The sequence below is a fragment of the Eschrichtius robustus genome, chromosome 2 (genome assembly GCF_028021215.1).
Source record: "Eschrichtius robustus isolate mEscRob2 chromosome 2, mEscRob2.pri, whole genome shotgun sequence".
In the NCBI taxonomy this organism is placed as follows: domain Eukaryota; kingdom Metazoa; phylum Chordata; class Mammalia; order Artiodactyla; family Eschrichtiidae; genus Eschrichtius; species Eschrichtius robustus.
The window spans coordinates 24,619,072-24,645,062 of record NC_090825.1 but is presented as its reverse complement, the minus strand read 5'-3'; the positions used below and the strand labels follow the sequence as shown (position 1 = coordinate 24,645,062).

Here is a 25,991-nt window from a genome sequence, read left to right as displayed (position 1 = left end):
ATTAATGTCTTCATGTCTTGTTTTTAACATCTTTAAAATGGGAATAATATTGAAACCTGTCTTTTGATTTGCTATAACATTAACTTTTTCATAGAAGACTGTCCGACACAGATTAAGCCTTACAAGTAAGGTATCTCTAATGGCATGTACATAATAGACAACTCTGTCAATGCTTTTTAAAAAAATTTTTATTTTATATTGGAGTACAGTTGATTAACAATGTTGTGTTAGTTTCAGGTGTACAGCAAAGTGATTCAGTTATACATGTATCTATTCTTTTTCAAATTATTTTCCCACTTAGGTTATTACAGAATATTGAGCAGAGTTCCTTGTGCTATACAGTAGGTCCTTGTTGGTTATTTTTTTAAATATAGCAGTGTGTATATGTCAATCCCAAACTCCCAATCTGTCCCTCCCCCCACCCCACCATTCCCCCTTGGTAACCGTAAGTTCATTTTCTAAGTCTCTGAGTCTGTTTCTGTTTTGTTAGTAAGTTCGTTTGTATAATTTTTTTTAGATTCTACATATAAGCGATATCATATATTTGTCTTTATCTGAATTATTTCACTTAGGATGATTATCTCCAGGTCCATCCATGTTGCTGCAAATGGCATTATTTCATTCTTTTTAATGGCTGAGTAACATTCCACTGTATATATGTACCACATCTTCTTTATCCATTCTCTCAGTGGACATTTAGGTTGCTTCCATGTCATGGCTATTGTAAACAGTGCTGCAGTGAATATTGGGGTGCATGTATCCTTTCAAACCATGTTTTTCACTGGATATATGCCCAGGAGTAGGATTGCTGGATCACATGGTAGCTCTGTTTTTACTTTCCTAAGGAACCTCCATACTATACTCCATAGTGGTAGTACCAACTTACATTCCCACCAACGGACTAGGAGGGTTCTTTTTTCTCCACATCCTCTCCAGCATTTATTGTTTGTAGATTTTTTTGTTGATGGCCATTCTGACTGGTGTGAGGTGATATCCCATTGTAGTTTTGACTTGCATTTCTCTAATAATTAACGATGTTGAACATCTTTTCATATGCTTCTTAGCCATCTGCCATTTGGAGAAATGTCTATGTAGGTCTTCTGCCCATTTTTTGATTGGGTTGTCTGGTTTTATGATACTGAGCCTCATCATCTGTTTGTAAATTTTAGAGACTAATCCTTTGTCAGTCTCAATGTATGCAAATGTTTTCTCCCATTCTGTGGGTTGTCATTTTGTTTTGTTTATGGTTTCCTTTGCTGTGCAAAAGCTTTTGAGTTTAATTAGGTCCCATTTGTTTATTTATTTTTTATTTCCATTACTCTGGGAGATGGGTCCTCAACAAAATACTTCTAATCCAAATCCAACAATACATTAAAAGGATCATACACCATGGTCAAGTGGTATTTATCCCAGAGATGCAAGGATTTTTCAGTATCTCAAATCAATCAGTGTGATACACCACATTAACAAATTGAAGAACACAAACCATATGATCATCTCAATAGGTGCAGAAAAAGCTTTTGAGAAAATTCAATATCCATTTATGATAAAAACTCTCCAGAAAGTAGGCATAGAGGGAACTTACCTCAACATAATAAAGATCATATATGACAAACCTACAGCTAACATCATAATCAACAGTGAAAAGCTGAAAGCATTGTCAGGAACAAGACAAGGATGTCCACTCTCACCACTTTTATTCAACATAGTTTTGGAAGTCCTGGCCATGGCAGTCAGAGAAGAAAAAGAAATAAAAGGAATCCACACTGGAAAAGAAAAAGTAAAACTGTCACTGTTTGCAGATGACATGATACTATACATAGAAAATCCTAAAGATGCTACCAGAAAACTACTAGAGCTCATCAATGAATTTGGTAAAGTTGCAGGATACAAAATTAATACATGGAAGTCTGTTGCATTTCTATACACTAAAAATGAAAGATTAGAAAGAGAAATTAAACAACCCATTTACCATCACATCAAAAAGAATAAAATATCTAGGAATAAACCTACCTAAGGAGACAAAAGACCTATACTCTGAAAACTATATAAAACGCTGATGAAAGAAGTCGAAGGTGACACAGATGGAAAGATATACCATGTTCTTGGATTGGAAGAATAAATACTGTCAAAACAACTGTAGTATCCAAGGCAATCTACAGATTATATGCAATCCCTATCAAATTACCAATGGAATTTTTCACAGAACTGGAATGAAAAAATCTTAAAATTTGTATGGAGACACAAAAGACCCCAAATAGCCAAAGCAATCTTGAGAAAGAAAAACGGAGCTGGAGGACTCAGGATCCCTGACTTCAGACTACACTACAAAGCTTCAGTCATCAAAACAATATGGTACTGGCACAAAAACAGAAATACAGATCAATGGAACAGGATAGAAAGCCAAGAAATAAACCCACGCACCTATGGTCAGTTAATCTATGACAAAGGAGGCAAGACTATACAATGGATGAAAGACAGTCTCTTCAATAAATGGTGCTAGGAAAGCTGGACAGCTACATGTAAAAAAAGGAAAGTAGAACACTCTTTAACACGATACACCAAAAATAAACTCAAAATTTAGGTATTTAGGTATTTAGGATTAAATACCTAAATGTAAGACTGGATACTATAAAACTCTTAGAGGAAAACAAATTCAGAACGCTCTCTGATGTAAATGTCAATGTTTATTTGATAAACTGAATGATAGTATAAAATAAGCAAGGTTCTTATCCTAAACTATATTCCAAAGACTTTAGTACTGTTTATTTATGTTCATATGTTCCTTGGTTATAGTAATATTAAAACCCAGACGATATTCTGAGTGAAAGTATAGACAAGAGTAAGATAGGCACTTGCAAAATACATGGACTCTTTCAAGTTCTTATAGTAGCATTTATTGCCCTGAAATTTGGGGTTAGGGAGGTAAGAAAAGGAGGTCTTAAATCTGAATCTTAAACCAGCCTTTTATGCCATATATATTATGGAATAAATAGCAAGAAAGTGTATCGTCTGTTGATATCTAGGCAATTTTCTCAAAATTTTGTTGTCTGCTCACCAACAAAGAGCAACTGGGTTGGAATGTGTGTAAGCCTGGAGACTCTTGGACCTTTAACATAAAAATTAAATAAGAAGAGAGCCTGATCAGACTCTTCCAGCCTTTCTTTCTGCAGAGAATCTCAAAGAGCAAGGCCAACTCCAAAAGTAAAGGTACCCACCTATCTCAACTTATCATTAAAAAAAACATGAATCGGAAAAAGAGATCCAAGAGATCCAAACACAGAGAAAAAATAACATATCTCTGCTTAGTGATAATTTAATTTTTTCTTCTTTCTCAAAAGTTCAACTGCCAAGACTGATGACCTTTTTTGTATACTCTTGGATGTAAAACTGGACTTACCTGATTTTAAAAACCCAGCAGCTTTTCATTGATGGAAATACCGCCTGCAGAAATAGAATTCAGGGGACTTCCCTGGTGGTGCAGTGGTTAAGAATCTGCCTGCCAGTGCAGGGGACACGGGTTCGAGCCCTGGTCCGGGAAGATCCCACATGCCACAGAGCAACTAAGCCCATGTGCCACAACTACTGAGCCTGTGCTCTAGAGCCCACGAGCCACCACTACTGAGCCCATGTGCCAAAACTACTGAAGCCTACGCACCTAGAGCCCATGCTCCACAACCAGAGAAGCCACCGCAATGAGAAGCCTGCGCACCGCAAGGAAGAGTAACCCCCGCTCGCCGGCACTAGAGAAAGCCCACGCGCAGCAACGAAGACCCAATGCAGCCAGAAATAAATAAATAAATAAATTTATAAAAAAAGAAGTAGAATTCAGGCTGTCCAGAATCCAGAGCCTCTTAAATGAATTGTGTACCTGAAAAATAGTTAAATGATTCACTCAAATTTATAGTAATCCTTTGGTAATGTTCTGAAATTATTTGCAAAAGGTAGACAGGCAGGCAGGTAGCCAGAGAGAGTCCCCAGTAGTGTTAAAAGAAATCAAAATGGTTTAATCACCCTGCCATAAAGTGAGATTGGCAAAGTTTATCCCTTGAAAGATATGAAATTATCATTTACAGTTGGGTGCCTTCTTGGAATTTCAATACAGTGAAGCTAGTCCCCAGATAGTAGTACCTCTCTGTCTTTCGGAAAGTACAGATAACCCTTGAGAAACACAGGTTTGAAGTGCGTGGGTCCAATTATACATGGATTTTTTCCCCAGTAAATATGGTACCTGTATTTTCATTTTACAGATGTTTAAATTAACTAAATGTGAGGAAAAGTTTGTGCTCAATTAGAGATCACAATATGTGGAATCAAAAGAATTATGGTTTGACCATAATTCAAAAAGACACATGCACGCCAATGTTCATTGCAGCACTGTTTACAATAGCCAGGTCATGGAAGCAACCTAAATGCCCACTGACAGACGAATAGATAAAGAAGATATGGTACATATATACAATGGAATATTACTCAGCCATAAAAAGGAACGAAATTGGGTCATTTGTAGAGACATGGATGGACCTAGAGACTGTCATACAGAGTGAAGTAAGTCAGAAAGGGAAAAACAAATATCGTATATTAACGCATATATGTGGAATCTAGAAAAATGGTACAGATGAACTGGTTTGCAAGGCAGAAATAGAGACACAGATGTAGAGAACAAACGTATGGACATGAAAGGGGGTAAGCGGGGGGTTTGTGTTGGTGGTGGTGGGATGAATTGGGAGATTGGGATTGACATATATACACTAATGTGTATAAAATAGATAACTAATAAGAACATGCTGTATAAAATAAAAAAAAATTATGGTTTGAGTCCTGATTCTGTCCAAACTGTTTCAGCTTCCTACCCTTGGGTGAATCATTTATCAACTCCTTTGTTTTTGAGGCAGAGATAGCAGTAGGTGGATTTTCCACTCTGTGAGGTTTGGCACCCCTAATCCCTGTGTTATTCAAGGGTCAACTCTATTTTATCTTTTCATAACTGCAAAAATTATTTTGCTTTTAATCGCATTAAAGGAACATATCTAGATCTGTTGTCTGCTGGTGTCTTTCTGTCTATTACATTATCATAATTGTTTTTGCAAAACCACCATCTTCTATGATAGAGGGGGGAAAAATAAAGCTGCTGAAATTGGTTGTTTGGATTCTGTAATTCTAGGTGGAGTAGTCAAGGAATATTTGTGTCCTAAGACCCAAATGCATGCATGCCCTTATAAGGAAGTTCTTGCTGCTAAATAGTACTCCCATCTATATCTCAGCTTCCAAGTTCCCTGAATCAGTGGAACCAACCAATCCAAGCTCAGCTAAGAGACTCTTGCCTTTTGTTCCTCTCCTCCTCTCATGTCCCTAGCACACTTCTTTACTTAAAACTAAGGACACAGTAACACTTTCATGCTTCTACAAGTCAGACTCATTATGTCATTCAAATTTTCAGCAACTGTCCTGGAATGCATGCTAAAAGAGTGCAGAATTTATTTGATTCTATTTCACCCATACTATATATCACTAAATATCTTGAAAAACTTTCAGGAAGGCTTTTGCTGTGTTAGCGTGTTGCCAAAAGAAGTTAGTAAATATAAGTGAATAAAAGCCAGCTAAACATTGTCATATTTATCAAGTGACTAATAGACTAACACATTTTATTTTTATTTCTTAACAAAATAAGTAATCTGATAAGAAGTAACTCTTGGCCAAGAGCAAACCGTTTCTTGATACTGTGTGTTTGGTCTCTCACTTTGCTATGAACTAGTAATTTTTCATATATTTTGGGTCAGTTACTTTTATAGTGTGAAAAATATGTATTAGTTTTTACAATTTCCCTTCATTTTCTATTTTACTAAGAGTGTATATTTAATTGTGTCTGTGTCCCAGTTCCTATACTGGCAGCACTGTGAGAATTCTATATTTCTCCATTCATCAGTGAGTTTCTCCAAAAATCTTCAAGGAAGTTCAGTCTATCACACCTATGACTCATTCAGCCCTGATCTTCGGGGATTATTCTTCCTATTGCAGACTTTCTGACTAAAAGATAATTCAGCTTACAGTGTTGATTGTAACAGAAGAAAACATGAATTATTTCTTGAGTTTCATAAGCACAACAGTTATGGGGAATGGGATAAAACACTTAAATATACTACACTTAGGATGTTTTAAACCCTCAGGAATTAGAGCAGGTTTTATGACTGTGTCAGATAAAAATGGTATTAAAATATTTGTCAGCCCTTTACAGCATTTTTAGTTTAAAATAAAAAGTGCCTTTGGAAACAGCAATACAAAATTGAATGTTAACCATTTAGAATAGAAATTTGGCAGTAATATCAAGAGAATTAAGAAAGTACATACTCTCATAATTAAATAATAATTCCATTTCTGGAAATGTGGCCTAAAAAATAACCCAAAATGGAAAAAAATATATATAGATATCTATTGCAGTGTAATAGAGACAGTATGATTAGCACATACTTTAATTCTCTGGAGCCCCAGATAACATATAGCAATAATGAGAAAATATTAAAGTATAATAAATTCATGACTATGCTCAAAAGATGACAAATTTCTCTAAGTTCAGAAGTGGAAAACTATTCTCACAGTGTTATGTGGGGGGTAATCCCATGAAGCTCATGATTTTCAGCAAGAGCCTTGGAGATTTTGATTCCAGTATGGTGACTATCACCAAATTTCCCATCATATCACTGAGGACTCAGTGAGGCCCATCATTTTATATTAGGATCTGGGGCTGTACTCCTTTAAAATGTAGAGACAAACTGTGGCAGCTCTCTGGAGTTGCCACTTCTATAAAACTTTGTCAGTAATAAGTTTGAAAGAAGGAGGAGGTGGCCACAAGATGGGATTTGTGCCAAGGTGTTCACTGTTTCAGTGAAAAGATCTATGACATTAATTATATGATATGAGGTTAGAAAACCTCATTCTCACGAAGGAATGCACAAGATTGGGGGTGAAGTGACAGTTGGCCATAGTGGAAGCATAACCAGATACACACACACACACACACACACACACACACAAACACAGATTGAGAAAGAGAAAGCGAGAGCATGCTCACATTCAAGATGAATATACAACAAAAAAACCTCTTCAAAGAGCTTGAAGAAAACTACCCACTAAGATCCAATTGTCATCAATTTGTCTCAAAATAAGTGTAAGTTATAGAGTACTCTAAAAATAGTTTAAAATAAGTATGTTTAGTTTCCTCCAAGTGATAATGGAAAAAATAGCATACACAAAAATGATAATTTGTGATATAGAAATAGCAGATACTAATCAAAAACAGATATTTATAAAAATAAACAATTAAAAATATTAGGAGTGAAAATTATAGTCATTGAATATTAAAAATAGTATCACAGTATTTGGGGTGAATTCTAGAAATTACTCAGTTAAAGAAAGCATTAGAAGTATGGAAGATAGTGTTGGTTAATTTACCCAGAAATCTACACAAAGAGTTAAAGAGATAAAAGAATAAATAATATGTTTAAAGCATCCAAAAATAGTTCTAGAAGTCAAGATTAGATGACTTATTAGAATTACAATATTTGAAGATATAATAACAGGTTTTTCTAGAATTGAAGAAAAACTGGCTTAAAATTCAGTGAGAGCCCATTAAGATAAATAAAAATAAATACATTCATTTTCTAAGGAAAAATCTGAATGCTAAATAAAAGAAAATCTTTAAAAAAAAGCTATACAAAAAGACACCAATTACATATCAAGGAATAACATTCAACAGTGAGTTGTCATCACTTTGGCAACAATAATATTGAGATGACTGTCAAGCTAGAATTCTACATCGAGCTAAAGAACAGTCAAGATTTAGGGTAAAATTACATTTTCAAACATACAAAAGTGAAAACAGTTTAAAGCATACATATTCATGCTGAATCAACTATTAAAGAATACTTTTCAGTAAGAATAAAATTAAATGTGAAAGGAAGGAGTGAGATGCAGAAAACAATGGTCATAAAAAATCAACATGTGATAACTGGATAGGACTGATGTGGTGGGTAGTTAAAATAGGCTAAGGTTATTCCATTTGAAAGAGGATAAATTTCCAAATAACTTTAAAGTTTGTGAGTTGATATGTTTCTGTATGTTGAAAAATTATGGGTAATTACAAAGATACAGAATTAAATTTGTAGCTGTCAAACTAGCAGAAGACAACACATGGAAAAATCATATCAACCTAATAGAAATGAAGAAGACAGGGTGGGGAGATAAGCATGCAAATCAAAAACTATGGAAAAGAAACAGAACACTCAAACTAAGATAAAATAAATACATTATATCAATAATTATAGTACATCAAAAGGATTGCATTCACCTCAAATTGGTGTTTTTAAACTTGGCTTTTGTTGTTTGCTTGATCTAAAAGAATCGATACTAAATGTTACACCTAAAACTATGAAAACTAAGTCAAACAAAAGATAATCAAATAAAATATGAATATTACTATGGGATAGTATATTAGTTTCCAAAAATATTCTATTGTAACAAATTACCACAAATTTAGTGGCTTAATACAACACAAACATATCAATATACATTTCTGGAAGTCAGAAGTCATTAAAATAACTTGAGGGGCTGGTTTTTTTCTGGAGATTCTGTTTCCTTGCCCTTTCAGCTTCTAGTGGCTACCTGTATTCCTTGGCTTGTGGCCGCTTCCTCCATCTTCAAAGCACATCACTCCAGTCTCTGCTTCCAACATCACATGGCCTTTTCCTCTGACTCTGACTCCTTCTGCATCTCTCTTATAAGGACTCTTATGCCTGCATAATTGAGGGTAATCTCCTGATCAGTATCAGATAGTCACATCTGCAAAGTGTCTTCTGCCATGTAAGGTAACATTCAGTGGTTCCAGGGATTAGGACATGGGCAATATTTGGGGGCTGTTATTCAGATTAACACAGACAAAAAAATGAATGAGACTTATTAATTGGAGAAATATAACTCTTGTACAGATGAACCAATAAAAATCAATAATGTTAACATATGATAATATTTGTATAAATTTGGAAAATAATACTATAATACTTATAAGTACATATATGTATAGTGTGTATATAAATGTAAATGTATAAAATATACACATAAAATTTATACCAATTGCCTCTAGTGAGAGAAACATAAAAAAAGAACAAAATAAACTTCACTTTTGCTGTATATTTTTATTTATTTTTAACAAATATCTAAACAATTATGAAAATTTTAAAATTTGCTGATTTCAGATGCACGATTGACAGAAGTTTATTATTATTTGGATCCTTTATCACAGTTGCTTTTACTAATATATATTAAAACAATCTAAACATTTAAATATGTTTTAATGGATGTATATAAACTTCAAAGAATATCATAACATTGAAAATGATTGAGAAGTTTCTGTAACACATGAAAAAGTCTTATGTTTACAATATATGTATAAAAAGATTACAGAATTAAATTCACAAATGTATTATACATAAACAGTTATGCACTAATTTAGAATAGTTCCTATGCCAAAGCTTTTACTTATATGTGTTATCCTATTTAATTTTTACTACTGCCTTCTGAATTAAAAATTCCTACACTTATGATACCAATTTTACAGGTGAAGAAACTAAGGAATAAAATAAATGAATAGTTGAACATGATTTCAAACCTATTCTGGCTGACTCTGAGCTCACACTCTTAATTCCTGTGCAATATTGTCTATATAGCAAACAAGAATTACAAAACAACTATGTTTAGGAAAATATTTGAAAAACAATAGGTCAAAATGTTAATGGTAATTGTTTTAGGTTGTAGGCCTATGAATGATTTTTTTTTTCCTGTATTCTCAAAATACTCTATAATGAAATGGCATTTTGTATTTTTTAAATGATGAAATATTAATTTTATGCAGGTGTAAAAGTGATATTGCCGAACATCAGACACTTCATTTATAGCACATGTGATCTCAAGCAAAATTAGGTTAATTAGGAAGTATCCATTTTAAGAATGATAAAAAACTTGGAAGAAACTGTGATTTTGGAACAACTGTTATTGTCTTGTTAAAAGAAGTCCATTAATAAGGAGTTCTGAAGATACTTATTTGATACCAAGGCATATAATTAGTGGATATACATATAAAATAGCTAAATTTTACTTTCCTCTCTAATTCTCTAACACAGTAAAATTTCTGACAGAGTGTTAGACAGGGATAGTACATACATGGGGAATAAAACATGGGCCCTCCAAATTTTAATTACTTTATTTTTGTTGGCAGTGCTGTGTCATTTTTTTTGAATTTTTCTAGAAATTTTCCATACTCTTGCAACATAAAACATTTTAATAAACTTCAAAACAATTTGTGACTAACTTCTACAGTTGAAATAATTTCATGTTTAAATATTAACTATATGATGATACACATCAATCTGGAGAGCAAATGAGTCTACAAACTATTAATTTAACAAAGGAAGAACTAATATCCAGAAAACAATGAACTAAATTTCAATAAATACATACCTAGAAGTAATTATTTTAAATGTAAATGGACAAATGGCTCAATCAAGAGACATAGGGTAGCAGAATGAATAAAAAATAAAACCCATCAATAGGCTGCCTGTAAGAGACTCTTCTTAGATATAAAGACAAAATAGACTGAAAGTGAAAGGATGGAAAAAGATATTCAATGAAAATAGAAAAGAAAAGAAAACTGGGGTAGAAAACCTGAATAGTCTAATTATTAGTAACAAAATTGAATCAGTAATCAAAAAACTGCCCCAAGACAAAAGTCCAGTCCAGATGACTTCACAGGTGAATTCTACCAAACATTTAAAGAAGAGTTAATACCTATCCTTCTCAAATTATTCTGAAAATTTTAAGAAAAAAGGGACACTTTCAAGTTCAGTTTACAAGGCCAGCATTACCCTAATACTAAAACCAGACAAAGACTACAAAAAAAGAAAATTTCAGGCCAATATGACTGATGAACATAGATGCAGAAATTCTCAACAAAATATTAGCAAGCCAAATCCAAAATATTAGCAAGCCAAAGGATCATATACCATGATTAAGTGAAATTTATTCCAGGGATGCAAGGATGGTTTAACATTTATAAATCAATCAATGTGTAACACCACATTAACAAAAAAAGGATAAAAATCATTATCATTTCAGTAGATGCATATAAAAGCTTTTGACAAAATTTATAGAAATCATTATCATTTCAGCAGATGCATAAAAAGCTTTTGACAAAATTTAACAGCCATTTATGATAAAAATTCTGAATAATGTGAGTATAGAGGGAATATACCTCAACATAATAAAAGCTGTATATGACAAACCCATAGCTAACTTCATACTTAATGGTAAAAAGCTGAAAGGAGCAAGGAACCAGGATGCTGAAAGGAGCAAGGAACAAGGAACAAAGATGCTGAAAGGAACAAGGAACAAGACAAGGATGCTCACTCTTGCCATGTCTATTCTACGTGTATTGGAAATCTTAGCCACAGCTATTAGACAAGAAAAAGAAATGAAAGTTATCCAAATTGGAAAAGGAAGATGTAAAACTGTCACAGTTTGTAGAGGACATGATACTATATTAAAAAAAAAAAAAAATCCCAAAAACTCCACAAAAAAACTGTTAGAACTAATAAATGAATTCAGTAAAGTTTAAGATACAAGATTAATATACAAAAATCTGTTGCATTTCTATACACCAATAACAAACTATTCAAAAGTAATTAAGAAAACAATCCCATTTACAATTCCATCAAAAGTAATAAAACACCTAGAAGTAAATTTATCCAAGGAGGTGAAAGACCTATATATTGAAAATTATAAGACATTAGTGCAAAGAATTGAAGAAGATACAAATAATGGAAAGGTATTCTGTGCTTATGGATTGGGATAATCAATATCATAAAAACGTCCATAGTACTCAAAGCAATCTACCGATTTAATACAGTCCCTATCAAAATTCCAATGACATTTTTTTCACAGAACTAGAACAAATAATCGTAAAATCTGTATGGAACCATAAAAGACCCTGAATAACCAAAGCAATCTTGGGAAAAAAGAACAAAGCTGGAGATATCATGCTCCTGACTTGATACTATGCTACAAGGCTATAGTAATCAAAATATATGGTACTGACACAAAAAAACAGACACATAGATCAATGGAACAGAATATGAGTGTCTAGAAATATGGTCAATTAACCTATGATGAGGATGGCAAGAATATACAATGGGTAAAAGACAACTTCTTCAATAAACGGTGCTGAGAAAACAGGACAGGTACAAGAAAAAGAATGAATCTGGAGCACTTTCTTACACCATATACAAAAATAAACTCGAAATGGATTAAAGGTTTAAATATAGAACCTGAAACCATAAAACTCCTCAAAGAAAACATAGGCAATAACCTCTCTGACATCTGTCTTAGCGAAATTTATTGGATATGTCTCCTCAGGCAAGGGCAATAAAGCAAAAATAGACAAATGGGACTACCTCAAACCAAAAAGCTTTTGTACAGCAGAAGAAGCCACCAACAAAACAAAAAGGCAGCCTACTGAATGGGAGAAGATATTGCAAGCTATATATCCAATAATTGGTTGACATTCAAAATATATAAAGAACTCATATAACTCAATATCAAAGAAACCAGACAACCCAATTAAAAATGAGCAGAAAAAAAAAATGAGCAGAACACCTGAATAGACATTTTTTCCAAAGAAGACATACACATGTCCAACTGACACATGAAAAGATGTTCAACATCATTAATCATCAGGGAAATGCAAATCAAAACCACAATAAGATACCACCTCACACCTGTCAGAATGGCTATTATCAAAAAGACAAGAAACAACAGGTGTTAGCAAAGATGTGGAGAAAAGGGAACCCTTGTGCACTGTTGGTGGGAACGTATTGGGTGGGCCGAAAGGTTCTATTTTTTCCATAAGATGGTTCTAGTAGCACTTAGTTGTCTTTAACTTCATTTGAAATAATTTTGTTAGATTGTGTGTGACAGTTGTCACATCAGCGTGCATTTAAAAAAAGACATCAAAATTGGTGAATTTTTGTGTAGCCATTTTAATATTGAAGATGGAAGAATAGAAGCAACATTTTTGGCATTTTATGCTTTATTATTTCAAGAAAGGTAAAAACGCAACTGAAACGCACAAAAAGATTTGCACAGTGTATGGAGAAGGTGCTGCGACTGATCAAACGTGTCAAAAGTGGTCTGCCAAGTTTCGTGCTGGAGATTTCTTGCTGGACAATGCTCCATGGTTGGGTAGACCAGTTGAAGTTGAGAGTGATCAAATTGAAACAATAACTGAGAACAATCGATGTTATACTGTGCAGGAGATAGCTGACATACTCAAAATATCCAAATCAAGCACTGAAATCACTTGCACCAGTGTGGTTACATTCACCTCTTTGATGTTTGGGTTCCACATAAGCGAAAAGAAACCTTCTTGACCATATTTCCGCATGCGATTCTCTACTGAAATGTAATGAAAACATTCCATTTTTAAAACAAATTGTGACTGGCGATGAAAAGTGTAGATACTGTACAACAATGTGGAATGGAAGAGATTGTGGGGCAAGCGAAATGAACCACCGCCAACCACACCAAAGGCCAGTCTTCATCCAAGGAAGGTGATGCTGTACATAATGGTGGGATTAGAAGGGAGTCCTCTATTATGAGCTCCTTTCGGAAAACCAAATGATTAATTCCAACAGTTGCTGCTCCCCATTAGACCAACTGAAAGTGGCACTTGACGAAGTGTCCAGAATTGGTCAACAGAAAACGCATAATCTTCTATCAGGATAACGCAAGACCGCATGTTTCTTTGATGACAGGCAAAAACTGTTACAGCTTGGCTGGGAAGTTCTGATTCATCCGCCGTATTCACCAGATATTGCACCTTTGGATTTCCATTTACAGTGATTAAGAAAGCATTGTATTCTGTGTTTTAAAATGTATTAGAAAGGAAGAATAATTCATTCTGAAATGCACATGTATCATCTCAAGAGCCTGGGACAATTAAACTTTTTAAAAGTTCAATATATTCTTCACTAAGAACAAAAAGCTTATGAACCTATAACTTTACTGGCAAGAAAGCATTCGTGTTTAAAAAATAAAAGAATTTTGAAGTACTCATAGGTTAGAAAATCATCCACAAGGAATTAATTACAAATGGCAATAAAGATGACTAATATTTTGGTAATAAGAGAGACCTCATCTACTTCAGAAATAAGCTTTGTGACTTCATCTACTAAAGCTGCATTTGAAGTTGACAAAGTCTCTCCCAGTGTATACTCTGAAGCTCTTTCTTCTTTAAGGAAAAAAAAACTTGTTAGGTGAATTTTCGCATTAACTTTTAAAAACAGCCCCAAACTGTCTTTCTAATCAACGTATCTGTTTTTTTCTTTTTTTTCCCTTTGCCTTCCTCCTGTCATTTCTCCTGTCCTTTCTTCCTTCCCTCCCTCCCTCCCTTCCTTCTTTCTCTTTCTTTCTTTTCTTTCTTCTCTCTCTCTCCCCCCTTCCTTCCCTCCTTCTTCCTCCTTTATTTTTCCTTCCTTCTTTACTTCTGTCTCTCTCTCTTTCACTTTTACTTGAGTGAATACAGAAACATTTTCTTAAATCATATCATTATATTTTGATTCATACTTCCAAATCATTTTACACACTTGGCAACACTGAATGGGAAAACAGTCAATAGGTGACTTCATTATGTAATGGTTATTCTAGGTCCTGTGCTTTCCCATGTAAATTTTAGAATCAGTTTGTCAATATTTACAAAGCAGCTTGCTGAGACATTGATCTGAATTGTGTTGAATCTATTGATCAAATTGGGAGGAATTAACATCTTCACAATATTGATTTCTCCAATATATGAACATAGAATATTTCACCTTCTATGTATGTCTTCTTTGGTTTTTTTCATTACTGTTGTATAGTTTTTCACATACAGATCCTGTAAATATTTAGTTAGATTTATACCTAAGTACTTGACTTTCTTGATATTATTATAGTTGGTTTTTTTTTTATTTCAAGTTCCAATTGTTTTTTGCTGACATATAGGAGAGTGATTGACTTTTAAGTGGATGATTGTATTTTGACCTTGTATCCTGTGACCTTTGCATAATTGCTTATTAGCTCCAGATTATTTCTGTAGAATCTTTGGGGTTTTCTATATAGACAATTCTGTCATGTTTGACTAAAGATCTTTATTATATCTTTTCCAATATCTCTCTATATAATTTTTTTCATGTCTTAATGCGTCTGCTAGGACATCCAGTATAATGTTAAAAAAGAATGGTAGTAAAGGACACCCTGGCCCTACTCCTAATTTTAGCAGGAAATTGTTCACTTTCTCACCATTAAGTATGAGGTTCGATGTAGGTTTTTTGTACATTTCATTTATTAGATTAATGTAGTTCCCCTCTGTTATTTATTTGCTGAGAGTACTTATCATGAATAAGTGTTTATTGAGTGCTTATTCTGCATCCATTGGTATGCTCATGTGTTTTATCTTATTCAGTCTGTTAATGTAATGAATTACATAGATTGCTTAATGAACGATTGTTGACTAGCCTTGCTTTCCTGGAAGGAATCTCAGTTGGTCATAATATATTATCTCTTTTATATATTGCCAGATGAGTCACTAATACTTTGTTAAGGATTTTCCATCTATGTTTATGAAAAATACTGGTTTGATGCTTTCTTCTCTTGTAGTATCTCTATCTGGTCTTGTTACTGGGGTAATGCTGGCCTTACAGAATGAATTAGAAATGTAACTTCTAATTTTGGAAGAAATGTTGCTTCTAACTTTTGGAAGAAATTGTGGGAAATTAGTATCATTTCTCCCTGAAATATTTGGTAGAATTACCCAGTAAAACCATATGGGTTTGGTGCTTTCTTTTTTGGACGTTTATTAATTATTGATTCAATTTCTATTTATACTACCTAATTTTTCTTGTGTGAGTTGGCTAGTTTGTGTCTTTCAAAGAAGTGGTCAATTTCATGTAAGTTATCAAAGTATGGGCATAGACTTGAATGTATTATTCCTTTAGTATCCTTTTAATATCCATTAAATCATTAGCGATGAACCCTGTCTCATTTCTGATATTGGTAATTTGTGGGTTTTTTTCTTGGCTTGCCTGGCTAATGGTTTATTCATTTTTTTAAAATCTTTTCAGCAGAAGAACTTTTAATTTTATTGGTTTTCTCTGTTGTTTTCGTAGTCTTGATTTAATTAATGTTGCTCAAATTTTCATTAGTTCTTAAAAGGAAAGGCTCTTTCTACTATACACATTACACTTCTGACACGGAAAATGTGGGGGTTTTTCCACACCAACCACTTCTCTGAGTCTTTGAACACTAACTGGGTGTCCTACAATTCAATTCAATTCAATTCAACTCAGTTGTATTCTGACACTACTACCTACCTGGAGTTCTCACCAGATCTCACAAGTTAAGAGCCCAGACCTGCAAGACTGCCCCCAACTTCAGATGCCAGTCTCAAGTTCAGGCCTCTGGTGATTGGTTATAAATCAGAGTTCCCACTGCCCACTCTTCGGGTTTGTTAATTTGTTAGAATGGCTCACAGAATTTAGGAAAAACCATTTACTTACTGTACTATCAATTTATTATAAAAGGATATAACTCAGCAATGTCCAGATGGAAGAGATGCATAGGGAAGGTATGGGAGAAGTAGTACCAAGCTTCAATACCCTTCTCAGGCATGCCACCCTTCCAATACCTCCATGTGTTCCCTAACTCAGAAGCTCCCTGAACTCCAGGTTTTTTATGGAGGCTTCATTATGTCCCTTGGCATGATTGATTAAAAAATCGTTGGCCGTTGGTGAATGAAGTCAACCTCCAGTCTCTCTTCCCTCCCCAGAGGCCCAGAGTGGGACTGAAAGTTCCAACTCTCTGGTAAGTGGTTGATTCTCCTGGCAACCAGCCTCTGTCCAGAGGGCTTTCCAAAACTCACCTCATTAACATAAACTGTGGCTGAAAGGGGCATGTTATGAATAACAAAAGATGCTCCTTTCACTTTTATCTCTCCTGAGCTATTTTGGGAATTGGGAACAAACCCCAACATTATAACAAAAGATGCTTTTATCAGTTTTGTTCTTATGATTTAGGAAATCACAATGGTCAAAAATAAAGACCAAAAACAGACATTCGGTTAATACTATAAATTTCCTCTAATTACTGTTTTCACTGTATCTCCCAAATTCAGATAAGTTTTGTTTTCATTTTCATTTAATTCAAAGAATTTAAAATCTTTCTTGAGACCTCTTCTTTGACCATCTGATTATTTAGAATCATGCTTATTTTCCAAATATTTTGGGGAAAATTCCAGCTATCTTTTTGTTTTTGATTTTTAGTTAATTTTTAGTTTAATTCCATGTGCTTTGAGAACATATTTAATATGGTTTATTTATATTTTTATAAATGTTTAGGGAATGTTCTGTAGCCCAGAATGCAGACTATCTTGGTGAGTGATCCATGTGAGCTTAAAAAGAAGGTGTATTTTCCTGCTGTTAAATGGAGAACTCTATAAATGTCAATTCGACTAAATTGATTAATAGTACATTTTATGTTGTCTGTATCCCTCCTAATCTTCTACCTGTTTCATCTGTAAATTACTGATAGAGAAGTGTTGATGTCTCCAACTACTTTAGTGGAATTTTCTATTTCTATTGTCAGTTCCATCATTTTTATCTCATGTATTTTGATACTCTTTCAGGTGCATACACATTCAAATTTTTATTTTTATTGGAAATTTGAACCAATAATTACTATGTAACAATGTTCTCTTTATCTTTTATAGTTTTCCTTATTAGGAATTCTGCCATATTTTACATAAATATAGCTACTTCAGCTTTCTTTTCTAACGTTCACATGTATATACTTCTGTATTCTCTTACATTTAACCTGAGTCTTGAGTTACTTATAGACAGCATATATTTGTTCTTGGTTTTTCTTTTGTTAAAAAAATCCACACTGATAATCTGTCTTGTTATGTGTATTTAGGACATTTACATATAAAGTGATTATCCAATACAGTTGGATTATAATCTACCAAATTCTAAACTGTTTTCTATTAGTTGACTTTGTTCTGTTTCTTTTTCTTTCCCTCTTTTTATATCTTCCCTGGCCTTAATGGAGCATTTTATATAAGCTACTTTTTTTTTCTCTTCTCTGAACTCACCAATTATGCTTCTTTAAAAAAATTAGTGGTTTCCCTAGATTAAAACTAACTTTAGTTATTTTAACCCTTCAGTCTGATAATTCCAAAATCTGTGTCTTAGCTGTCTGGTTTTTATGATAACTTTGTCTCCTCAAACTGTTTTGTTTTTCTTGCATTTTTTTCATGCGTTGTAAGATTTTGTGGAAACCTATATGGCTTTTAATATATGGGACAATAGAAAATGAGATTAAATGGGCCTTTAATGTGATTATGTCTATGAATCTGGACAGGGGATTCACTGTTTAATGATTGCTGGAGCTTTAATGATTGTTGGAGTTAAAGGTACCAAGCTTCTAATCTTTTCTAGTGTCCTCATTTTTATCTCCTCTTCTGACTTCGTGGATTCCATATGTACTCTTTCAAAAGTCTGTTTCTTTTTCCTTTTCAGATGTAATCCACTGTTATTAGACTGAAGCCTTGTTGGTTTGGTGATAAAATGTGGGGTAGGAGGAACATTCTGTAGTCTTCTAAGTCCCAGTCTTTTAGTGGCCCTGTTTCTTGGTTGTGTTACCTTTACAGGTATTTCTTGGGTGAAATACCTTTTTCCCCTATACAGTACACTAGTCCTGAGTGACAACATTTCCACCTATTTTTTTGAAGTTCTGTCCCCTGTTATTGCCCTCTCCCCGCTTAGGTTAGATAGAATGCCAGCAGCGGTGGCCTGCCTGTGGGGAGGAGTTCCCTTTTCTCAGCTGGGATAAGATTTCAGAATTGCCTTCTGGCAAACCCTTTTTCCCTGGAGAGTACACCTATGTTTTGGAGAAGGCACTGGACATGTTTCACAATGAATATTCTTCTACCCATGCCAGAGACAAGAGGAGATCTTTTTTGCATCTTCACCATAGAACCTCATGGTTTCCTAGAGAGAGCCCATGAAACTGTGGAGGTTCAACAAAGAACCCAGGAGTTTCTCTTCCCTATTAGTCCACACATAGCCTCCAGCATTAGTCAAAATTACCCTTTAAGTGGTCCTACTTGTTTATGGATCCAGTAACTACTGCTTTAGATTAGCAGATTTCAACTGCAGTATCACTCTGGATTTGCCTGACTCCCCAGATTTCAGGGTGGCATTTTGCTTGGTGACCTGTGTTCTATAATGATTACAAGAAAAGTAATTGATTTTTAGTTTCTACTGCTTTTCTTGTTTAAAGGACAGAAATAGCAACTTCAAAATTTATTCCATGCCTTCTCTGAAAGCAGAAGTCACATTGTTTTCAGTATTTCAATATTGTTATACCTCACATTGGACATGTAAGTACCTCAGATTCCTGAATTTCTCTGAATTTCTCTTGCACAAAATTCATGTCTTGATTTCTCCCATTTAGCACTCAGTTTTCATTCTTTGGTTTCCTAGTCTGGTTTCCAATCATCTACCTGCATTGCATCTTAAAAAATATTGATATCCCTGTTATTTCATTGTTTTTTAACTTAGTACTTGTATATTTATACTTTTTTTCTCCTTTATTATCACTTAGTGATTTTTTAGTAGTAGGGATTAGCCACCATGTGTCTACCCTTTCATATTTTGTGAACTGGTCTCTTTTCTATTCTTTATTTGTTGAAAGTATACTTTCAACAAACTATATGTAGATTTGTAGTTACGAATTTTAGTAACTACAAATTTAGTTCCTAGCTTTATAGTGTTTGTAGTCCTATGAGGACAATAGATGGGAAAAATTGTAAATATTATATTGAATAAAACAGACTTGATATGTGAAAATTTTTCTTCTTACTATTTTTAAACACTCTGCATGGGCTACTTATTTTTTTATCCTTAGATAGTCTTTATCATGTTCCATAGATTTTAAATCATACAGACATTCATTTCATAGATTCATAGATTTCAGACATCAATCAAAAAAGTCAACTTTTTTCCACTGATGAGGGTGACGTCTCTTCTAGTTGGCACTACATTTCTAACTTCCATCAATCAATAGATTCTATCAACTGAATAGAAAGGTATTATATCTTTAAAAATATCGAATTCAACACCACTGTGACCCTTTAGGGCTTGCCTCAATTGCAGAAGGCTCCCTCACCAAAGCTCATGCCTTCCTGGGGCATTCTGCATCTGCTAACTGAGCAACACTGGAGTGTTAAGATCCATTATCTCAGCCAGGCATCAGACAATTCTGTTAGGAAATAGTCCTCCAGAGCCCCTGTGGGGTTGGCTGTTATGGACTGAATGTTTGTGTCTCCTCAAAATTCATGTATTGAAATCATAACCCCCAATATGATGATATCAGAAAGTCAGGCCTTTGGTAGGTAATTAGGTCATGAGGATGGAGCCATCATGAATTGGATTAATGCCCTTATGAAAGAGACCCATGAGAGCTCTCTCGTGAGTACACAGTGAGGAAACAGCATGAGAGTACACAGTGAGGAAACAGCAGAAGAGGAATCACATGAGAATCTGAGCATGCTGACATATGATCTCAGACTTCTAGAACTCCAAAACTATGAGAAATAAATTTCTGTTGTTTATAAGCCATCCAGTCTATGGTATTCTGTTTTAGCAGCCCAAGCTGACTAAAACATTGGCCAAGGCTTTGTGGGTCCTGAATCGTAATTTGACTTCTGTTTCTGTCAAATTCTACTTCACCCACTTCCTTTCAAAGGTGTTGTTCCCTGATAGAGATCTTATATCCCAAACTCAGCTTCTCAGCATGTGCTAAGAAGCTAACTTACGACTATAACAAAAAGCAATTAAAACCAGGAAGATTTCTAAGTATGTGTATTGACAATGATCTCTTCTTAGCGCAAGTTGCTTTGAAGAAGCAGTTTCTTACCCACTCATTGTTGCAGCATCACTTTTACCTTGAAGGGACAGATTAACATTGGGGCTAATGACAAGATTATTTGTGCAATAGAAAAAGGGTTGGTTCTGTCATCTTTTATTTCGCTTGTGTTTACATAATAAGTATTTTCATCACACCGTAGTCCCTTAACTAGAATCTATGTAAGACACTTCAATTTTGTTAGTGTTGGGTTAGCAGCTAAACTTTAGTTTATATTAGAAGAAATGGTCCAAAATTTGGCTTAATTGTGTGCACATATATTAAAAGTATACAACTGAGTGAGAGTACCATGCTTCACTTTTCCTTGTGGATTCCTCCTCCCACCAGAATAATAAAGGCAGAGTGCATGAGAAGTATAACCTGGATTAGGATTTACCTGAGGACATTATTGTAAATGTGTCCTTGGTTTCTTTCCTTTCCACTAAAACATATACACATAAAATTTTTAACATTTCTTCTCACACCATATTTGCATATGTTGCATACCCCTTGGAATGTGTTCAACTCCAGCTGGACACCACTAGTAGATTAAAGATCCATGAAGGAAGAAACTGTATATATCTTACTTGTTACAATTTTCAGTTCTTTGCGTAGCATCTGAAACAAAATACATACATAAACATAGGTACATACATATATATGACATGTATGTATATGTATATTATATAAATATAATATATATACATGTGAATATATATTTGAAAAGTGATGGAGGGACTTGTAAAAATGTTTGTAGTTCCCAAGTCATAAAATGATTCATAAAATTTTTTTAAAAAATATATTACTTATCCTGAGGAAGAAGGATAATTCTTATCAACTTTCCTGTGAACTCGTTCTTGAACTTTTCAGCTGTAATTGACTGCACCTCCCTCGAAAGCCCCCTCTACCTTGCTCTCCATCCATATTAATTAGATTTGATGCCATCATTGTTTATATGCTTATCTCCCCACTCTTCTGTGAACAACTTGAAAACCATGTCTTTTTGTTAACTTCCAAACCCTAGTGCCTAGCAAAGAGCCTGTAATTCAATAGCATTTCATAATAGTTTATTGAATATAATTTAATCTACTTTAACTTTCTTTCCCAAGCAAGCTAAATTATTAAAGTAAGATACAAAGGTACAAAAGATTTTACCTAAAATGAAAAGTACAAAACCAAACACATATAATGCTTGTAAAGTAGATGGATTTAACGGATTATTTTTGTCTCAGCAACCATCAACAAAAGCACATTAAGAAAATACAAAGGAACATTGATAGTCTTTGCGGTATTTGTGCAATATTATGTCTTCCTATACAACTGAATGATTTGTGACAATAAGAATCCATAGTAAGTTTTTTAGTAGCATTACGTCTCTGAATTATCTCAAACTGCTAGCATTATGCTTCCTTTTCCTTCATTATACTTCCAAATTCAAGCTAAGATCTAGAAAAGAAACTTAAATAGATAACAAATTAAGGAAGGATTTTTTTAAAAAGATTCATGGGGAAGAAAAGCATCTGGAAGCACTGACTGTTTGGATTCAGCTTCTATACTAGCAAAGTACTTGTTAGTTTGCCTTTCCATTATCTTTCCCCTCTGCCTTCAATATCAGTTATTTACTTAATCATACTCTATAGCATGTGTTTGTTGTTTACATATTATACAGAACTTTGTTATTTCTCTCTCTCTCTCTTTAATGACCACTCTCTTTAAGTAATCTAAATGTAGATTTTTGAAAATAAGTCATATTCTCTCACCAGATGATAAGGGCCTTATGAATAATTTAGACCCTGGAACTAGGTTAGATGTGGAGAGACTGTAACTTACTATGGACACGTTCTGATTGCCCATGTGTAAATTGAAGCACACTGAATGTGGAAGCAATCATCATCATAATATGATTGTTATAAAAAATCAGTACCTTTCATGTTGGAAATGTCACTTAAATGTCAGTTTGGAAAATAGAGAAATCCAACTTGGGCTCTAACTACATGCTGCTTAATTCACCTATGATAGATGAAGTGACATTCTACTAACCAGCCATCATCTTGCCACTAGATATTTTTTTTTGATTGAGTAAAATGTCTGGACTATGCGCAATTTATCAACTAGAGTATTTCAATTATTCCTTTTTCTTCTAAGTTTGTAAGACCAGCTATGCAAACTACAACAATAATTACAAGAGAAGTAAAAAACCAGAGGAAATACGCATTTTCATGGGTCCTCCTGTCTGGTTATGCAGAGCAGTGAGGTTTAGCTATTTTGGAACTTTGCTTAAGTGAAATTCAACTTTATAACTTTTACTGCCTAGTAAAGTGTAGGATGAAAGAGTCTCCAAAACTTTAGGTGAAGCAAATGTCAAAAGAAAATGCAGAATCCTTACTATTGAAACCCTTCTGTTAAATCTCTAGAAAGAATTTAATTTTTGGAGGCAAGTTGCATCCAGTGACCTGTTAAATAAGGAAGTATTCAAATAATTTTACAGGTAAGAAAGTATTGTCCAGTTCTTAGTAGACAGTCCTCAGAACACTGTATAAGGCTTCCAGAAGTTTTAACTTCATAGCGTTTCATGCAGGAAATAAAGATATCTCTCAAAGAAGTCCAGTCAGGCATAGTGTTTAATGAAGTAAATAAGACTCTATTGCGTGCAGTTTCAGTGGAGACACATTAATGGCTCTGGAGTGGAGAGATAGTACAGCCATTAACAGTATTGCCATGAGTTCATACAGCTACAAGCAATTTAACTAAAGCAAACCGCATGCTTTACAACTAGTCTGTCTCACTAGAATCTAAATCCCAGGTGATCTCACTACTCATATAAATTAGTCCATGTCATGAAACAGAAGGTTACAAAAGGAATTGTCATATTTTTTAAGATACTAGAATTTAGAGGGTTGTGAGGAGAAGGCACAATGATTAGAATAGTATCAGTGTCTGCATTTCTTTGGCCCATTTCCTAAGATAAGGCCTCCACTTTTTTGCCTTGTCAAAAGTCGCTGAAAACTACTGAAGAAAAATCCTATAACTGTGAAGAAGGATGCCGTTCTGAAGTCTCAGCAGGACCCTCAGGGACACTTAGCAATCCTTTTTTATGTCCCATCAGCAGCCAGATTCATCTTCCATTACAGGGAGTAGATACTGAAGAATTTCATCACTTCTCTCAAAATGTTTATTTCTCTATCCTTGGCCTCATCTTCAAATCCACAGATGTAATTGAAGCTACTAAGCATGATTTCTTTCAGTTTATTATACCTGTCACCTTCTAAACCTATTGCAATCTCTTCTGTCGTTCCTTTTTGTCTGATCCAGTGGTTCTCAAACTTTATTGTGCAAAAATGCTACATGAAGGGTTTTTTTTAAACACAGAATGTTGGGCTCCAAGCCCAGACTTTCTAATTTAGTAGGTCTAGGGTAAGACTTGAAAATTTTCATTTCTAGTAATTTCCAAGGAGATGCTCATGCTGCTGGTTTGGGGAACACCTTGAGAACCAGATGTCTAAGAAAGAGCAAGCTGATCTTTATCCTATCCAAGTGTAATTTCACCAACTGCTCTACATTACAACCCATTTTATCTTATTTTAATCATTTCCTCTCATTTTTATTTAATTTATCCATCAAAATTTAATCATATTTAAATACCTCCAATTTTGAAGACCTTCTGAGGACCCTGTGTTTATTGAGCTAGTAGCCACATAGTTTTATTATGACAACTTTGTTTAATGTTTCCACTTTATTACCTAACACTCACTTCTCAGTATTGTATATTCTTGCCTTCAATCCATGTTATTCTTCTAAATATCTTCTTTACAGATTCAACAATGATTTCCTAATCATGATATTTTAAAAATTCATTAACCTCTTCAACTTTGGCCATTCTGTTCACTTCCTCATCTTGAAACAATACGATGTCTTCTGTGCTACCTCTCATGGCTCACCGTATTTCTCTCTGCTTCTCCTTTCAACCTCTTTCCTGAAGTCCACTTCTCTCTTAGTCTCTTTGGTCCTGCTGTACTACAGACTGGGTGGCTATAAATAACAGAAATTATCTCTCACAGTCCTGGAGGCTAGAAAGTCCAAGATCAAAGTACCAGCAGATTTGGTATCTGATGAGAGCCTGCTTCCTAGTTCATAGATGCCACCTTCTCTCTCTGAAATCATATGGTGGAAGGGGGAGCTCTCTGGGGTCACTTTTTTAAGGGCACCAATCTCATTCAGGAGGGCTCTATCCTAAAGACCTAATCACCTCCCAAAGGCCCCACCTCCTAATACCATCGCACTGGGGTTAGGATTTCAAAATATGAATTTTGGAGGGACATAAACATTCAGTACACTGCAACTTCCTTGCATTCACCAGGATTTTCTCATAATTTTTATTATTTTTCCTCATACATAAGGGTGAATTAATTCATTCACATCCACAGGTGTTGCAGACGCTTATACTCTCCTGAGTCTAAAATCTGTCTTTGAGACTTCCCTGGTGGTCCAGTGGTCAAGACTTCGCTTTCCAGTGCAGGGTGTGCGGGTTTAACCCCTGGTCGGGGAGCTAAGATCCCACATGCCTCGCGGCCAAAAAACCAAAACATAAAACAGAAGCAATATTGTAACAAATTCAATAATGACTTGTAAGAATGGTCCACATCAAAAAAAAAAATCTTTAAAAAAACTTTAAAAATAAAAATAAAATCTGCCTTCATAGATCTGCCTAGAGCCCTCTCCTGAGGTTCAGATCTGTACAACCAAATTCCTACTGGACATAACCACCCAGATATACCACCGGAACCTCAAACTCCATGAGAATTTAAGAAGATGGTAATTTTATCTTTATATACCAATTGTCTGATATATTTAAACTTTCCTTAAAAACATCCCATCTAACGAGTTATACAATAAGAAATTTAGGAGTTCTGCTCCTTCTTACTTGTAGTCAGTTAACAAACCCTCCCAAAGCT

At 34.4% G+C, this 25,991-nt stretch overlaps 1 pseudogene; it reads left to right on the top strand.

Moving 5' to 3' along the window:
* LOC137758806 (large ribosomal subunit protein eL8-like) overlaps positions 1-25,991 on the top strand; it is a 166,933-nt pseudogene that overhangs the window by 52,953 nt on the left and 87,989 nt on the right.